Source organism: Macaca fascicularis, chromosome 13 (assembly GCF_037993035.2).
Source record: "Macaca fascicularis isolate 582-1 chromosome 13, T2T-MFA8v1.1".
Classification (NCBI taxonomy): Eukaryota; Metazoa; Chordata; class Mammalia; order Primates; family Cercopithecidae; genus Macaca; species Macaca fascicularis.
In genome coordinates this window covers 81,620,693-81,636,604 of record NC_088387.1, presented here as the reverse complement: position 1 = coordinate 81,636,604, position 15,912 = coordinate 81,620,693, and the positions used below count along the sequence as shown (strand labels likewise).

Here is a 15,912-nt window from a genome sequence, read left to right as displayed (position 1 = left end):
AGATAAAAATGATGGTAAAACAGTACCTGGCTGCTCTAAATTTATTCAGACATTTTGCAAAAGTAAATTACATGCCAATGTATGAAACCTTTTTACAAGAGAACGTTAAACCAAACAGTAGTCTTTAAGGGACTCTAGAGGTTGGAATAGGAGCCACAAGATTGCAAGTATAATTTCAATGTTCAAATTAAAGTCATTCTAACTTCATGAGCTTTAGGGATCTAAAACCTGTCAGACAGATAAATACTGTTGGTTTCTGACCTTCACTGGGATTTTTAACATAACTACATAAAATTACTTAAGGTCAAATGGAGAAATGTGGACTGAACAATACAATTTAGTGTAATCCTCACTAACAACTGTGCTCAAAGACTGCTGACTCTAGCTGAATAGTAGTGAGTGGGTGATATACTGCAAGACTCTGTCCTTGGTTTTCTCCAAATACTTTGTCAAACTATTGGATGAAGATAAAAAAGCCATTTTTTTTTTTTTTTTTTTTTTTGAGGCGGAGTCTTCACTCTGTCGCCCAGGCTGGAGTGCAGTGGCACCATCTCGGCTCACTGCAAGCTCCGCCGCCCGGGTTCGCGCCATTCTCCTGCCTCAGCCTCCCGAGTAGCTGGGACTACAGGTGCCCGCCACCGTGCCCGGCTAATTTTTTGTATTTTAGTAGAGACTGGGTTTCACCGTGTTAGCCAGGATGGTCTCGATCTCCTGACCTCGTGATCCGCCCGCCTTGGCCTCCCAAAGTGCAGGGATTACAGGCGTGAGCCACCGCGCCCGGCCAAAAAAAGCCATTTTTACTATGTTTGCAATGGATATCAAAGTCGAAGATTGAAAGCAGGCTGGATGACATTTGGAATCCATAAAAATATTAATAGAAGAAATTTAATAGGGGTAGATCTGAAGATCCTGCACCTGAGCTCTCAAAATTACCGAAAAACTATTTCTTGGCTGAGTTGTGGCTGTCAGCTCGCTCAACATACAAATTAAATTAATAATAAAATAGAAATAAGAACACATTCAAAGAAAAATCTTCAGGCACTAATATAAGCCAGAATCCACTTACATGATAAGAGGATAGACTAAAGAAACTGGAGCCACAGAGAAAATTTGAGAGAAACATAAATAATTGTTGATCTACAGAGATGTCAGAGAGTGTCACGTGGAAGAAGAATCATGTTATATATAATCGTAAGGACTGGAACTAGTGGTATTGGACAAAAGGAGGATACCTTTCTCAGTTCATCTCTGCCCTGCATTTGCTTACAGTGGAGTGGAGGATAACACTGACTTTGGAGTCAGACTTTTCCAGCTCTACTGTAATTAGCTGTGTAACCTTGGACAGATTTCTTTAGCGTTTTTCTGTCTCATTTTCCTCATCTAAAAATGGGGATGATAATAGGATCCAGCTCGTAAGGTTATTGTTAGGATTTAGTGAGTTAATATATGTAAAAGCACTGAGAAAAGTGTCTGGTACCTAGGAATTGCTTTTGTGCTAGCTCCCATTGTTACCAGGAGCAAAAGGTGAGTTGTTCCCCAAGGAAATACTAGGTAGAACAAGAGAATTAAGAGAGATATTCTTCAAGCAGCTTTTAAAAATGTATTGTTCATTTGTAAGCCAGGGTCTGTGAGTTGGTGACAGTTCCCAAATGTCCTAGAGGCTGTCTGCCCACACACTCTTCCCCATCAGAGTTTATGGGGGAGCCAGGTGCAGGCAACAGCGTTCATCCCAGGACCTAGGACAATCTTCTGGTTGGTTATCGGACCAGCTCAGGCACTCCTGTCATTGCCAAACTCATCTTCCAGTCTTCATACTTTTATTTTCCATACATGTTTCTGGCTTCTGTGTCAATAGCCGAGCCAGAATCTGTTTTTCTGGACCACAGTCTTTGACTCTGATCCCAAGTCCTTGCTGGAGGATAAGGGCAGTGCAACAAGAAGCCTTTATTTAAAATATTCCCAGACATAAACTGAAGTCCATGGAGCCACAAGCACAAAGCAAATATTTGATGTTTTATAAAAAGTGGAAAAAGGCTTCTTTCTATCTCATGATTAGAACAACCTTGGGATTTTCTAGCAGCTACATTAGTGTGTTGTTATTTCTAGATGGTGGTTTGTGTACACATGTAACAAATCATGTTGCACACATTAAATATATACCATCTTTATTGGTCAGCTTTTTAAAAAACAAACAAACAAAAAATAAAACAAAACAAAAAACCGGGATTTGGAGTACCTCATACTTCTGAGTTTCTTCCCAGCAATCTAATTACAATTTCTAGGTCAGATCATTGAATCATGTTCCTCATCCCTTCCACTCTGTCTATGGACCATACATCTATCATATTGAGTTCCACTCATATTGAGTTTCATTGTTTCTTAAAACAATGAAATCCATGAACAAATGACCTTGAGAAACACTGCATTACTATAACCAGTGGCTTCAATATTCCCAAGACAGTCCTCCAGGATAAATTTATCTGAATTTAACCCAGTAGTTGCTAGTTTATTCATTTATAAAGTTATTTTTAGCCTGTGGTCCATCAGTATCTTATAAATCTAATATTTGGTGAAAAAAATTGAACTATTAATTTTAGCAGCCTTTATTTGAACTAAGTATTCATTTATTCTGGAATCTTTTCCAGAATCTTTTCCTTTTAATTAGGGAAAACATATGTCTCCATTTTCTTGGGACATTCCCAGTTCACTGATGTTGATCCAGTGTCATTATTAATAGCTCCCTCTTTCACTCTTAAATATATAATTGTTCTGATAATCCATTACGTAGACACTGAACCTATAAGGTAAGGTATTATCATCTGACTTTTGTTTTGCTTTTTTGCTTTTGCCTCTCTAGTGTCTTTCCTGCCTACTGCAGCCAGGAAGAACTTTTACGAAGGTAAACTAGATCATTTATTTCTCAGCTCATAATCCTGCAGTAGCTTCTAGGACCCTCAGCCAAATCTATAGCTCTCAAAGACCTAATGATTTAGCTGCTGGCTATATCTCTGATGTAATGTTTGAGAAACTCTCCTACCTGTTCTCATGGGGCTGCTTACTGTCCCTAGAACACATCAAATTGTTTCTACTTCAAGGCCTTTCCTTCGCTGCATTTTCTCTGTCTGGAAATCTCCCCAGTTATTCACATGACTTGTTTCCTTACTTCATTGAGTTTTCTGCTCAAATTTTATTTCCTGTGATCACCTTATCTAAACATACTTTCTCTATCTCTCTATCCTTCTCTATCTTCTCTATCTACTCTATCCTTCTCTATCTCCTTATGCTTCTTTACTTTGTATTTGCTTTCTGTATTGTTTGAGTTATATATCTAACACCCCAGTGACATTAACACTCTGGAACCTTCATTAAGATGTATTTGTGTACTCTTTGTATTTTCAATTCTTCAAGTAAATTAGCAATAGTTAGGAAATAATTGGATATATTTGCTCATTTTAGAAGACTGACATTTAAATAATGTTGTCAAGTTTCATTTATCTCCCTTATTTCTAGATATTTTGATTCACAAGCACTCTCTTTTGACTTGTATGCTTCTTTTGATGAATATGGATGCAATCTACCTTCACTTTGGGAAATGTATCTGTAACTAAATCAGTAACTTAGAGGAAGAGAGCTTTCTAGAAATCACCCAGTACATCCTCCTGGTCAGATAGGGGAAATATACTAAGGAAGATAAATGTTTCTTTCATGTACTTCAATGTGTGGATGGACATCTATTTTGGTTTGTGCTTCATCATGTCCTTTTGGGAGTTGCCCCTTGCCCACGTAGTAGGTATCTCAATCCAAGGCTTCATCTCATTTACCACTCATGTGGGACCTGATAAAAGTTTTACAACAAGAATATATCATTCCCCTGTGGATGCAAAGGGTGTCCCAGGTCTCAGATTATCTTATAACCAGGGAATCAAAGTATCAAAGGAACTTTTCCTTCTTTCTTTCCACTCTGCTGTACTCTTCACCCTCAATCAAGATCTTATCATGAAGCATCAAAGACTGTTGTCATCACCTCTAGATATCTTAATATCATTCTCAGAAGAATTTAAATCTCCCCTTGCCCAGCATCCATAGCAATCCTCCAATAGTATTCTGATATGTTCCATTTAGTCCTTTCTAGGCCAATGAATATAGACAGAAAAGTAAACAAAGTGAATATAATCCTAGAAATGGATCTAATAATATTGAACTTATAGTCATTATAAAACATTCTTTAGAAAAATTTCTACTCATTGCTACATGGTTTATTTTCTCAATTAAGCTTTCCTTTCATCATGTCATTCATCTAACCCACTGAAGAAGGCACAACCATTTAGCCAGACTTCCATCTTCGTTCCCAGGTTTATGGACTATTGTCTAGTTTTCAACCTCTGCAATTTTCTTTTCTTTAGATTCTCAAATTTCATTAACAAATTATTTGTGTCTTAGTCATCATTTTATACACCAAAATATAGGGTTTGAAAGATAGCAGATGTGCAATAAATGCTTGTTGAGTGACTAACAATAACTAATATTTATTGGGTAATTACTAGGTGACAAAAACTAAACGTATACTTTATCTCATTGGTTCTTACAATAAGAATATAATTGCATTTTAAAAATATCTTTATTCCTTTAGCACAGTTGTGAAGATTTATTAGAGCATTCAAATACTTTCATGTGATTTTGAATAATAAACACATTACTTAGATTAAGTAAAGAATACTCATTTATTCACTTGATTATTCATCAAACAATAATTATCTACTTTGGGTCAGGAAATAGCAGTCCATATGCAGTATAAGAAAGATGTCACAGATCTGATCACATTCCTGGTTAGACCCTTTACCTCCTACTCTCAAGCCACTGATTTCAGAACAAAGTTCTAACTTATTAGCAATATACAGGATTCTCATCATCGCCTCTTCAATCTTATTCCTGACTATCTCATACCTAAAAGCTTGAGCAATAGCAAAACTCTAATAAAGATCAGGCTAGTGGTTATTCTTGAGAGGAAAATGGTCTGGAAGGTGGCATAAGGGTGCTTCCTCTGAAGTGCTGAGGATAACTCTGTTTCTTGATCTATTTGATGGGTATATGGGTCAATTCCATTTATAAAAATTCCTTGAGCTGCATAATCACATGTTTCTGTTGGTGTAATATACCTCAATAAAGAGTAAACAAAAGAAAACAACAAAGTGCCTTTTGTAATAATGAACTATTTCTTTTTTCCCATCCATAATTTGTCTTAATTTCCCTTTTCTGTAGACTTTGCATATGCTGCTCCCTCAACCCACATCTCTACTGGTCTGTGCCATTAACTCTATCTCATAGTTCTCACCAAACTGCTTTGCAATGGTCCATTTTTGTGTACTCTAAGTTCTTCAGAACCATATCTCCAGCTACTAAATGAACTTGGTATAGTGAGATAGCCACATGATTACACTAGTGTACTTTTTATTCAACATAGTGCTAGAAGTCCTATCTAGAGCAATCAGACAAGAGAAAGATACAAAGGGCATCCATATCTGACAGGAAGAAGTCAAACTGTCCTTGTTCGCAGATGATACAATCTGATATTTGGAAAAACCAAAAGACTCCACATGAAAGCTATTAAACTGATAAACAAATTCAGTAAAGTTGCAAGATACAAAATCAACACACAAAATTCAGCAGTATTTCCATATGCCAACAGTGAACAATATAAAAAAGAAATAAAAAGTAATCCCATTTACATTAGCCACACATAAAATTAAATACCTAGGAATTAACTTAACCAAAGAAGTGAAAGATTACTATAATGAAAACGATAAAATATGGTGAAAGAAATTGAAGAGGACAACAAAAAATGGAAAAATAGTCCATAATCATGGATTAGAAGAACCAATATTGTTAAAATATCTGTATTACCCAAAGCAATCTATAGAATCCATGCAATTCCTATCAAAATACCGATGACATTCTTCACAGAAATAGAAAAAAAAAGTCCTAAAATTTATGTGAGACTACACAAGACTCAGAATAGCTGAAGCTATCCTAAGCAAAAGAACAAAACTGGAGGAATCACATTACCTGACTTGAAATTATACTGCAGAGCTAGAGTAAATAAAACAGCAGGTTACTGGCATAAAAACAGACACATAGACCAATGGAACAGAATAAAGAACCCAGAAACAAATCCACACACCTATAGTGAACTCATTTTTCACAAAGTTGCCAAGAACATACACTGGGAAAAAGTCTCTTCAGTAAATAGCCCTAGGAAAACTGAATATCCATAGGCAGAAGAATGAAACTGGACCTCTGTCTCTCGCTGAATACAAAAACCAAATACAAATTGATTAGAGACTTAAATCTAATACCTCAAACCATGAAATTACTACAAGAAAACCTTGAAGAAAATCTCCAGTACATTGGTTTGGGCAAAGATTTCTTGAGCAATACCCCACAAGCACAGGCAACCAAAGCAAAAATGGGTAAATGAGATCACATCAATTTAAAAAGCTTCTGTACAGCAAATAATACAATCAACAAAGTGAAGAGGCAACCCACAGAATGGGAGAAAAATATTTGCAAATTACTCATCTGACAAAGGATTAATAACCAGAATATATAAGGAGCTCAAACAACTCTACGAGATAAATTCTAATAATCAGATTTTTTAAAATGGCAGCAGATTTGAATAGACATTTCTCAAAAGAAGACATACAAATGGTAAACAGGCATATGAAAAGGTGCTCAACACCACTGATCATCAGAGAAATGCAAATCAAAACTACAATGAGATATCTCACCCCAGGTAAAATGGTTTATACACAACAGACAGGCAATAACAAATGCTGGTGAGGATGTGGTGAAAAGGAACCCTTTGTACACTCTTGGTGGGAATGTAAATTAGTACAACCACTATGGAGAACAGTTTGGAGGCTCCCCAAAAAACTAAGAATTGAGCTACATATGATCCAGCAATTCCACTGCTAGGTATATACCCTGCAAAAAAGGAAATCAATATATGGAAGTGATATCTGTACTCCTATGTTTGTGGCAGCACTGCTTATAATATCTAAGATTTGGAAGCACCCTAAGAGTCCATCAACAGATGAATGGATAAAGAAAATGTGGTACATACACACAATGGTGTACTATTCAGTTTTGATGTTTCTAAACATCAAAATAATTGAACTCATGGACATAGAGAATAGAAGGATGGTTACCAGAGGCTGGGAAGAGTAGTTGGGGGAAAAGGGGGAGGCTAATGGGTACAAAAATATTTGATGGGTATAAGATATTACTATTTGCTATCACAACAGGGTGACTGTTGTCAATAACAACTTAATTGTACATTTTAAAGTAATGTAAAGAGTCTAATGTGACTGTTTATAACTCAAAGGGTAAATGCTTGAGGGGATGGATATCCCATTCCCCCTGATGTGCTTATTTCACATTGCATGCCTGTATCAAAACATCTCATGTACCCCATAAATATATATATATATACTATGTACCCACAAAACATTTTTAAAAATTACAAAAATAGAAAAAAGTAAAAAAAAATCACATTTGTGTAAAATGCTCATAGAGCTCAATTCTAGGTGCTCTGGAAACACAATAAATGTGTGCATGCATACACACCTACAAATACTCAAACGTCTTCTATAGTAGGCTGAATCTCAGTCAAAGGAGAGCAGTTGTGCAATTGTCACTCCCCAACAACAACAACAATAACAATATTCAAAAGACTTTTCTGTACTTTTAGAATCACTATACGTACATGTTTGGAGTGCTGGTGTTGAAGATGTCAATGGAGCTTAAATAGGCATTCTGTAAGTTAGGCATCACACTCTTTTCACATGTAGACCCATTAAATCATTTCCCAGATGTTAAAACCATAGGTCCATGTCAAATTAATTCCTTTAGAGGAATGACTAATCTTGAGTTAGCCTAATTTCAGTACTGAGAGGTTAAGGAGCACACCAAATCAGCTACTCTTTGTCTGGATTCTAAACCATCATTGAACATAACAAGCTTGTGCTCAGATTACCTTCTGTAGAATTTCTCAGAGCTAGTCATGTGTTAGTGTGCCCTCTGACACCTGAGATGGGGATAAATTTTATGCAATATTTCATAGATCCATTTTTTTTTTTTTTTTCCTACCATGGAAGCTTTACTTCACCAAACATGCGAAAAGACAGTTCTTTTTCAACCAGATTTTGAAAACTGTGATTTGGAAGGTTACATCTTGGTGAACTTTTTGGAGGTCTGTTCCTCAACCTATTTAATGAATATTTACTGTGTCTTTCCTCGAAAAGTAGATACAATTATCCAATAACTTGGACATGGTAACCCAAATGGATTATTGAGAAGAAAAAAACAAGTTTTGGGGACATATACTCTTTATAATGGTTATGTATTTAGTCTGTGTTCCCCAAAAGAGCATGGGCCTTTACCTTGGCTCAGGGACACATGTATTGAACGTAACCTAAATTCATAAATGTTATGTAAATTTAGTTTCTTTATAACAAAACTCTGGGATTTGGTTTTTAGCATATTGTGTTCTTATTTTGTCTTCTAATTCTTCACATTCCTCAAGAAGGTATAACTTTATAAATTACCATAGTTTATTGTTGACATGGTTGTTGATAATTTTAAAAAATGTAATATATCAGGGTTCATGATTTATGGGACCTGAAGGAATTCAATTTTGTGTTTAAATCTCTAATCTCATTAGTTGTTTTTCCTTTCCCCTGCCTGTAGTAGCATAGTAGATATTTGTCTTTTTAAGCAAAAAAATATTTAAATATTAATGATAGCAAAATCATCTCTGGGAAAATGATATAGTAACTGTTCTTAAATGTGTGGTAGAGTGAAAATAGTGTTAGAAGGTGGATGTGACCTCTATTCCTCCACACATGTCTGATAGAAAGTGAGGAAAGAAGAGGTAAGCTTTCATTTCATTCCCTTTTACAAAAGTACAACGACTGACCAATTTCCCTACACCTTATATGTAAAATTTTTCTTCGTAACTCTTACAAAACTAAATGCACAACTCAAAAAATTGGTAAAAATTGTATGTTGAATTTCCAAAAGTCGTATGCTTATAAGCAACTGTAAGTGAATTGTCGAGTGGATTTCCTATTGTTTATTTTAGATTAATGACCTGAAAATTAAATGAAATTTATCATGTATGGGTGATAGGTCCCTCAATATAATACTAACTTTCATTTAAATGATTCTTATCTCATTTTCCAATCATCTTTGCTTACAGAATGTTGAAGAGCGAAGGGAAGGGTGTTAAACATTTCAACATACATTGATTGAAACATGATTAATATGATGGGCAGGGAGACTACAAGGATGAAATATGGCCACAAAATAATAATTTAACTTTGATTTTCAAAAAATGTCTACTTAACACTTTGGAAATGTTAGTTTATAAAGAGTGTTTAATGTTAATTTTTACAGAGTTGGTATTCACAAAAACTTTCTCAAATGATTATTTATTAAACTAAGTGGACAGTAATCTGAGAATAATAATAATATTATTTTGCTCTTACACCTTGCCATAACACTACTGAATATCTTTCACAAATTAATTTTATTATTTGTTTTTCATTTTTAAAAGGCAAGGAAATGACTGTGGAGCAGTGTAGCACAGAGGTTAAACGCAAGCTTCAAATCCTACTTCCTCTTTTTACTAGTTGTGTGATCTTGGACATATTATTTAACTTTTCCGTGTGTCAGTGTTTCCATCTGTAAAATGGGTGACTATCTCATAGGGTTAATTGTCAGAATTAATAAATTAATGCCTGTAACTTGCTTAGAAGTGTGCTTGGAAAATAGTAAAAGCTCCATACATATCAAGATAGTTTTTAGGTGACATGCCCAGCATGGCAGAAAGTTGGGATTTGAACATAGATTTGTCTGAATCTAGAACTTAGGATTTTAACTGCAACAACAAAAAGACTTTTTATTTCATAGAATGTATTTTATCTATATAAGTGAAGCAATAAAAGTAGTAAAGATTTAAAAATAGTTTGCTATTTTTGTGTTTCTTTGCATTAAATTCAACAATAGCTTGTGTTTCTTTGCATTAAATTCAACAATAGCTTGCAATTGGTAATGGTTCTTAGAATAATTTCATATATAACTGCACTTTGTCTCTCAGAAGGCAAGCTGCTGGGCAGATTAAGGAACTAGAGTTATAATGATTATTGTATATTATTATTAATCGGAATCTAACACATTGCTCAGAATAAATATTCACTGGAGTCTTCTTTCTCATTTACCTAAAACACACCTGGTTCAGAAAATGATTCAAGACATTTCCTGGTCCTCATCACTTCTGTTAAGGTATGATTTCATTTTTAAAATTTAGGAAGTTCGTGGCACTTCCTAGAAAGGTAAAAGTCAAAAAAAGTATGATTTTCCTTTTTCAGAATGAATGTGCCAATTTTTTTTTAGAAAATTGTTGCTATCCAAAATTAACACTCCCTTTCAAGATGTCTGTTTGATGATTTGTTGTTGTTGTTTTGTTTTGTTTTGTTTTGTTTTTTTGAGACGGAGTCTCGTTCTGTCACCCAGGCTGGAGTGCAGTGGCCGGATCTCAGCTCACTGCAAGCTCCGCCTCCCGGGTTCACGCCATTCTCCGGCCTTAGCCTCCCGAGTAGCTGGGACTACAGGCGCCCGCCACCACGCCCGGCTAGTTTTTTGTATTTTTTAGTAGAGACGGGGTTTCACCGTGTTAGCCAGGATGGTCTTGATCTCCTGACCTCGTGATCCGCCCGTCTCGGCCTCCCAAAGTGCTGGGATTACAGGCTTGAGCCACCGCGCCCGGCCTGTTTGATGATTTTCTAAAACAATAGAAAATTTCATTTAGTATCTGTTGTTAAGAACCATAATGTCACATATATATATATTTTGTAGCTTTCAATAATCGTGGGTAGCATTCACATAGGATTCAGGCTAAGGAGTATGACAGATGTCAAATAGATATATATCAATCCTTTATTGTAGAGGACACTTCCTTTTAAACATGCTGAAACTTTTAAAATAAGGATTCTCTATTAGCAAAGATTATATCAATAAAACATCCAAGGAAATTATCCTTCTGGGAGAAAGTACATTTTTTTTCCTAATCTTCAGCTGTGGTTTTGTTAACTCCTCTTTTCAAATAAATTAGACTGGCAACAACTTTTCTTTAATTGCACAAAGGGAATGATTTTTAATCTTAGTTGCACATTAGAATTTCATGGAATGGACTTAAATTACCCTTGTCTGGACCCCACTAACATATTTAATTCCTCAGGGGTGAAATATGGGCATCACCTACCCTAAGTGATTTTCATGTGCAGTCAGAGTTGATAACCATGGCTCATATCAGGGAAAGAAATCAATGGGATAAGAGAGGCCGTTTTCTCCTCAACAGTACCAAGTGCCTCTTGAATTTGTTTCCCTTGTATTACTTCACAAACCTTAAAACCACTATCAAAAATTCTGTGGCATACAATTTTCTTCCAATACCTTGCCATGAGACTTGAAAATGTCACATAACTTTAAGATAAAAAATTGAAAAAGGATCTTCATGGGCAGATCACGTCTGATCAGAATACCAAGTGAACTGGATCCCAGGAAACCTTCACCTTCCAATGATTGAACTTGGAGAAATCCTATAGCCTCTCTGGCCTTCAGATTCCTTACCAGCACCTTTGGCTAGCCTCTGGCCTTTTGTGTCATTTTTAACGTTCTTAAAATCATTACTATTCTCTCAGGGACCACTCAGTGTATCACAGTTTTTAATGACCTGATCAAGGGGATTTGGAATTTTTTTTTTTTCAGAATTGCCAATAATATCTTTTCCCTTGAAACATAATGACCTTTTCTGTGGGCCAAAATTTTCCAGGCTTCTGGAGGAGTACATTTCTACTCTTACTTTCATACAAACTCTCTCCCAACATTCAGACATACTCTTCCGCGTCAAATCCTCTAAAAAGTAGTTGCTCCTCCTGTCATTGTTGCACCATAGACCAGGCCCACAGGTATCCAGACAGGTCTCATCATGTAGACAGAAGCCTCCAACCTGTGCTCTATACTATTCTGAATTATTTCAAATTTTTTCATCATACTTAGCCACCATGAATTTGCTTCATACCTCAGCTAACTATAACACAGATCATTAACAGCCTTTTTTTTTTTTTTTTTTTTTTTTGGCAGAGTCTCGCTCTGTCGCCCAGGCTGGAGTGCAGTGGCATGATCTCGGCTCACTGCAACCTCCACCTCCCAGGTTCAAGCAATTCTCCTGTCTCAGCTTCCTGAGTGGCTGGGATTACAGGCATGCACCACCACACCTGGCTAACTTTTGTATTTTTAGTAGAAATGGGGTTGCACTATGTTGGCCAGGATGGTCTCAATCTCTTGACCTCATGATCTTCCCTCCTCAGCCTCCTAAAGTGCTGGGATTACAAGCATGAGCCACCATGCCCAGCCATCTTTTTTTATATTTATTTATTTTTTTTACATAAGACTACCAACACCTTCAATTTTCCTCTCAAAATATTATTTCTTTAAGATTTTCTACATGTATAGTCATCACTAAATGCTTAAGAAGTCATGAGTTACAAGGGCAAGCAACTTGACTGTCATGAATTTTCTTCCATAAATGTTGACATAGTATATACAAAATTAGCAGTAAGTCATTCTCTATTACTTATATTATGCTTCTTGAATTAGTTTTCAAAAGAAAAAACAGGAGCAGACATTTCTCATGAGGAGTGCACACTTGAAATGTACTTGGCAGTAGGCAAACGAGAACATAGTAGCTGATATATACGCATTGCATCTGTTCATAAATACTAGCGGCATCATTTATGTGAACCTTTTACATTTTGAAAATTGCAAAGACTCCTGCTGTGCTGTTTCTTTTGAGAAGCCGGCTGGTATGTGGTGTTTAATTAAGTATTTTAAAGCCATCTTTTCGTAGGCCTGTTCCACTTTAGCAAAAGTTATGACAGCTTGTCTCTGTTAGTTTAAAAAAAGAAGGCATCGTTTATTCTCTCTCTCTTTCTAACTCTCTCACAAATAGACTACTAGTATTTTTAAGTAAAGTAAAATAGCCTATTTTAGAAATATAGAAATGTGTTATTTTAATGTGCTCTCAATGTCAATAGATATATAAAAGAATAATTTGATGAAAATAATCTTTTAGTATTGTAATTATTTTAATAATTATAGTGCATTATTGAAATAAAAAACACATTTCCTCTTCCTCTGCCACTTTTTGGTGTAATGGGACATTCACAGCTTGAAAGAAACCACCACATAACTAGTCATTTCATCTGTATCTGTTAAATGAATTGCATTCCCAGACATCTAAGTTATCCAGAGAACATCTCTTTGATCAGTATTACAAATTATTTTTATTTTCTTTCACTTGCTTATTAATAATTTTCCATGTCACATCTGTCATCAGAGAAGGAAAGTCACATTCAATATTTCTCCATTTGTCTCTTTTCTTTTTTCCTACTCATACTCTGCATTGAAAACTTAGTTAAGCAAAAAGAATTGGTTCAAATCTTATTTGAATTATGGACACATTATTCTCATCAAAATAAATCTTGAGTTTAAATTCCATTATCCTGTGTAAATTTTCTTTAATTTAATCTTGGCAAAACATGCATATCTTATAGATAAGACCTATAATGTTTTCTCTTGACTTTTGTGTTTGCCAGGAGTTCACAGACTTTGCTAACAATTTTAACAGATATGCTTTAATTTAATAACTACAATTTGGTAATTAGCTGGAGTTGCATTTCAAAGTGCCATTGATATGATTTGGCTGGATTAATCTGTATTCTAGAAAATATGGGACAGTCATATAGATACTGGTGTTGTTACTCTGTTCATATTCACACTTTTACCTTGCATTCCTGAGACACAGAATTTTTGATATACTGCCACAATCTATTCCCAAAACATCACTGATGATGAAACGATAATAATCTTTGGAAACATTTCCTCTCGAGTTCCAAAGTTTTCAGTCAGTAGAAAAAAAAGAAAGAAGACGAAATTTTAAAGGTGCTGAGAAAAACCCAGGGCTCACAGCTGGTTTCAGCAACTTCGACTTGCGTAAGACCCCATGTTTGTGAAAACAACCCAAGAATCTTTGAACAGGATGTAATCAACCTCCGATCTGCTGAGAAATAACTGCAAAAATGACTTCAGCTGCCAAAAATAATAATGTGGTTTACAAGCAGCTCTTCCTATGTCTAAGGAAGAACTAGTCACACATGCGAGTTTTTGCTGGCTTGAGGAGAACAAGCAAGGAAAAAGACAAATCCCACCTACCCTAGCCTAAAATACACAGTGAGTCTCAGAACCCCGCGGAAGCTGTGGCTCATTTCTAAAGGTGCTGGCAATATCGAGGAAGACTTGTATCCACAAAATTCCAAATGGTAAGTGACCCAGGGCAGAGGGATTTTATTTGGCAGCAAATCTGTGCTGTCACTTTCCTTCCGTAGCAAAGCTTCCTTGTCTTGTGGAGGCAGAGCTGTTAAATATCTCTTAGTCACTAGCCCCAACCTTTTTTTTTTTGTTGTTGTTTGTTTGTTTTTCTTTTCAAAATATTATCTGGCACCTTCCCTTAAAGGACATCAAGGGCTCTGGAGGAAATATTTTCAAATGATCCTTTATATAAGTTCCATCACAAAAGCCCGGCACCTACCTCTGTCAAGCCTTGGCTGCTCAGTCCGCACGGGCTGGATGTGAAAAAAGATCCCGGTATGATGGCTTCTCTAAATTTACCAGAAAGAAAGGACCTGGGATGCTTGTCCTTTAAGTGTCTCTAAACATGGTTTGCATAGCTGGATCTCAGCTTATCTGTGCCTTTCGGCTTTCGCTTCCATACATGGATCTGTTCCCAACAGTAACTCCAAGCTGTCGAAAAGAAGCTATCTGGCAGCTCTCCGCTTCATCCAACACATGGATGATAAAAATACACATATAGCGATTCTTCCAGCTAGGCCCATTTCCCACCCCATGATCCTGCCACTATGCTTTTTTTTTTTTTTTTTTTTCCAAAACACTTTTGAGATTGGCATTTCTACTCTCCAAATATTTAGATCATAACCAATTTTTACCTGATTCTCACATAAAGCTTTTAGGGTATGGGTTCACCTAGCTTTATGAAAACTGAGAGACAATTATGGTTCCTTACTAGAGTCTTCATCCTTAAAGATTCTAGTGATAGCATGCATATGGAACCTGTGAAATGTTTAATGAATGAATTTATAAACGAATGACTGAACAGATGAATAGCACTGTATGTGAATGAATAAATACATACTTTACATATTTATTTAATTGGGAATAGTGATTAACATTTTGGATTATTTGTCTTCAAGGAAAAGATAGCAGAGGGTAAAAGTTATCAATATCTCTAAGAGAGAAGAAGCCGTTATTTTAAACAGCTTCTCATGTAGGGTATTGTGGCAGTTCCCATTAAGCTACTTTCTAGAACATGGTTTAAGATTTATAATATTTTTTAAAAGTTAAAGAATGTAAATATGAATAGAATTCTAATTGTTACATTTGTTAATTGTCAAGGATAGTTTAAATGACAGATATCTGTGACTTAAATGTTAGGTGGAGGATAAATACTGCTCTGCATAGTGGAGAGGTACTCCCTTAGGGGATTGCTGAAGCTCTGCTTAACACCCCAGTTCTTTAGAAATTTAGCTTCTCATTTTTAACATTTATTTCTCTAATTTTTTCCAACTTGTTAATCTTGTGGAACAAGAGGTCAAAATATAGAGAGAAAGAGAAGAGAGAGAATTTCAAAATAATAATTTTCCATTGATTTTTTTTTTTCCGAAACCATGTTAAAACCCTTGTAAGTTCTTCTGTTTGAAGAAGCAAAAATAAATCAGA

At 35.6% G+C, this 15,912-nt stretch overlaps 1 protein-coding gene and 1 long non-coding RNA gene across 12 annotated transcripts in view; one reads left to right on the top strand and one right to left on the bottom strand.

The window, feature by feature from the left end:
* Window positions 1-14,794, bottom strand: part of SLC8A1 (solute carrier family 8 member A1) — a 395,108-nt gene extending 380,314 nt beyond the window's left edge. For all 3 annotated transcript variants that reach the window (XM_065527144.1, XM_015433734.3, XM_015433735.3), the window contains exon 1: window positions 14,708-14,794. The gene's annotated coding sequence lies outside the window, so the exon portion shown is untranslated. The remainder of the gene's footprint in view (window positions 1-14,707) is intronic.
* Window positions 14,270-15,912, top strand: part of LOC102125250 (uncharacterized) — a 43,093-nt gene continuing 41,450 nt past the window's right edge. For all 9 annotated transcript variants that reach the window (XR_012422461.1, XR_012422462.1, XR_012422458.1 and 6 more), the window contains exon 1: window positions 14,270-14,438. This is a non-coding gene — a long non-coding RNA (uncharacterized lncRNA). The remainder of the gene's footprint in view (window positions 14,439-15,912) is intronic.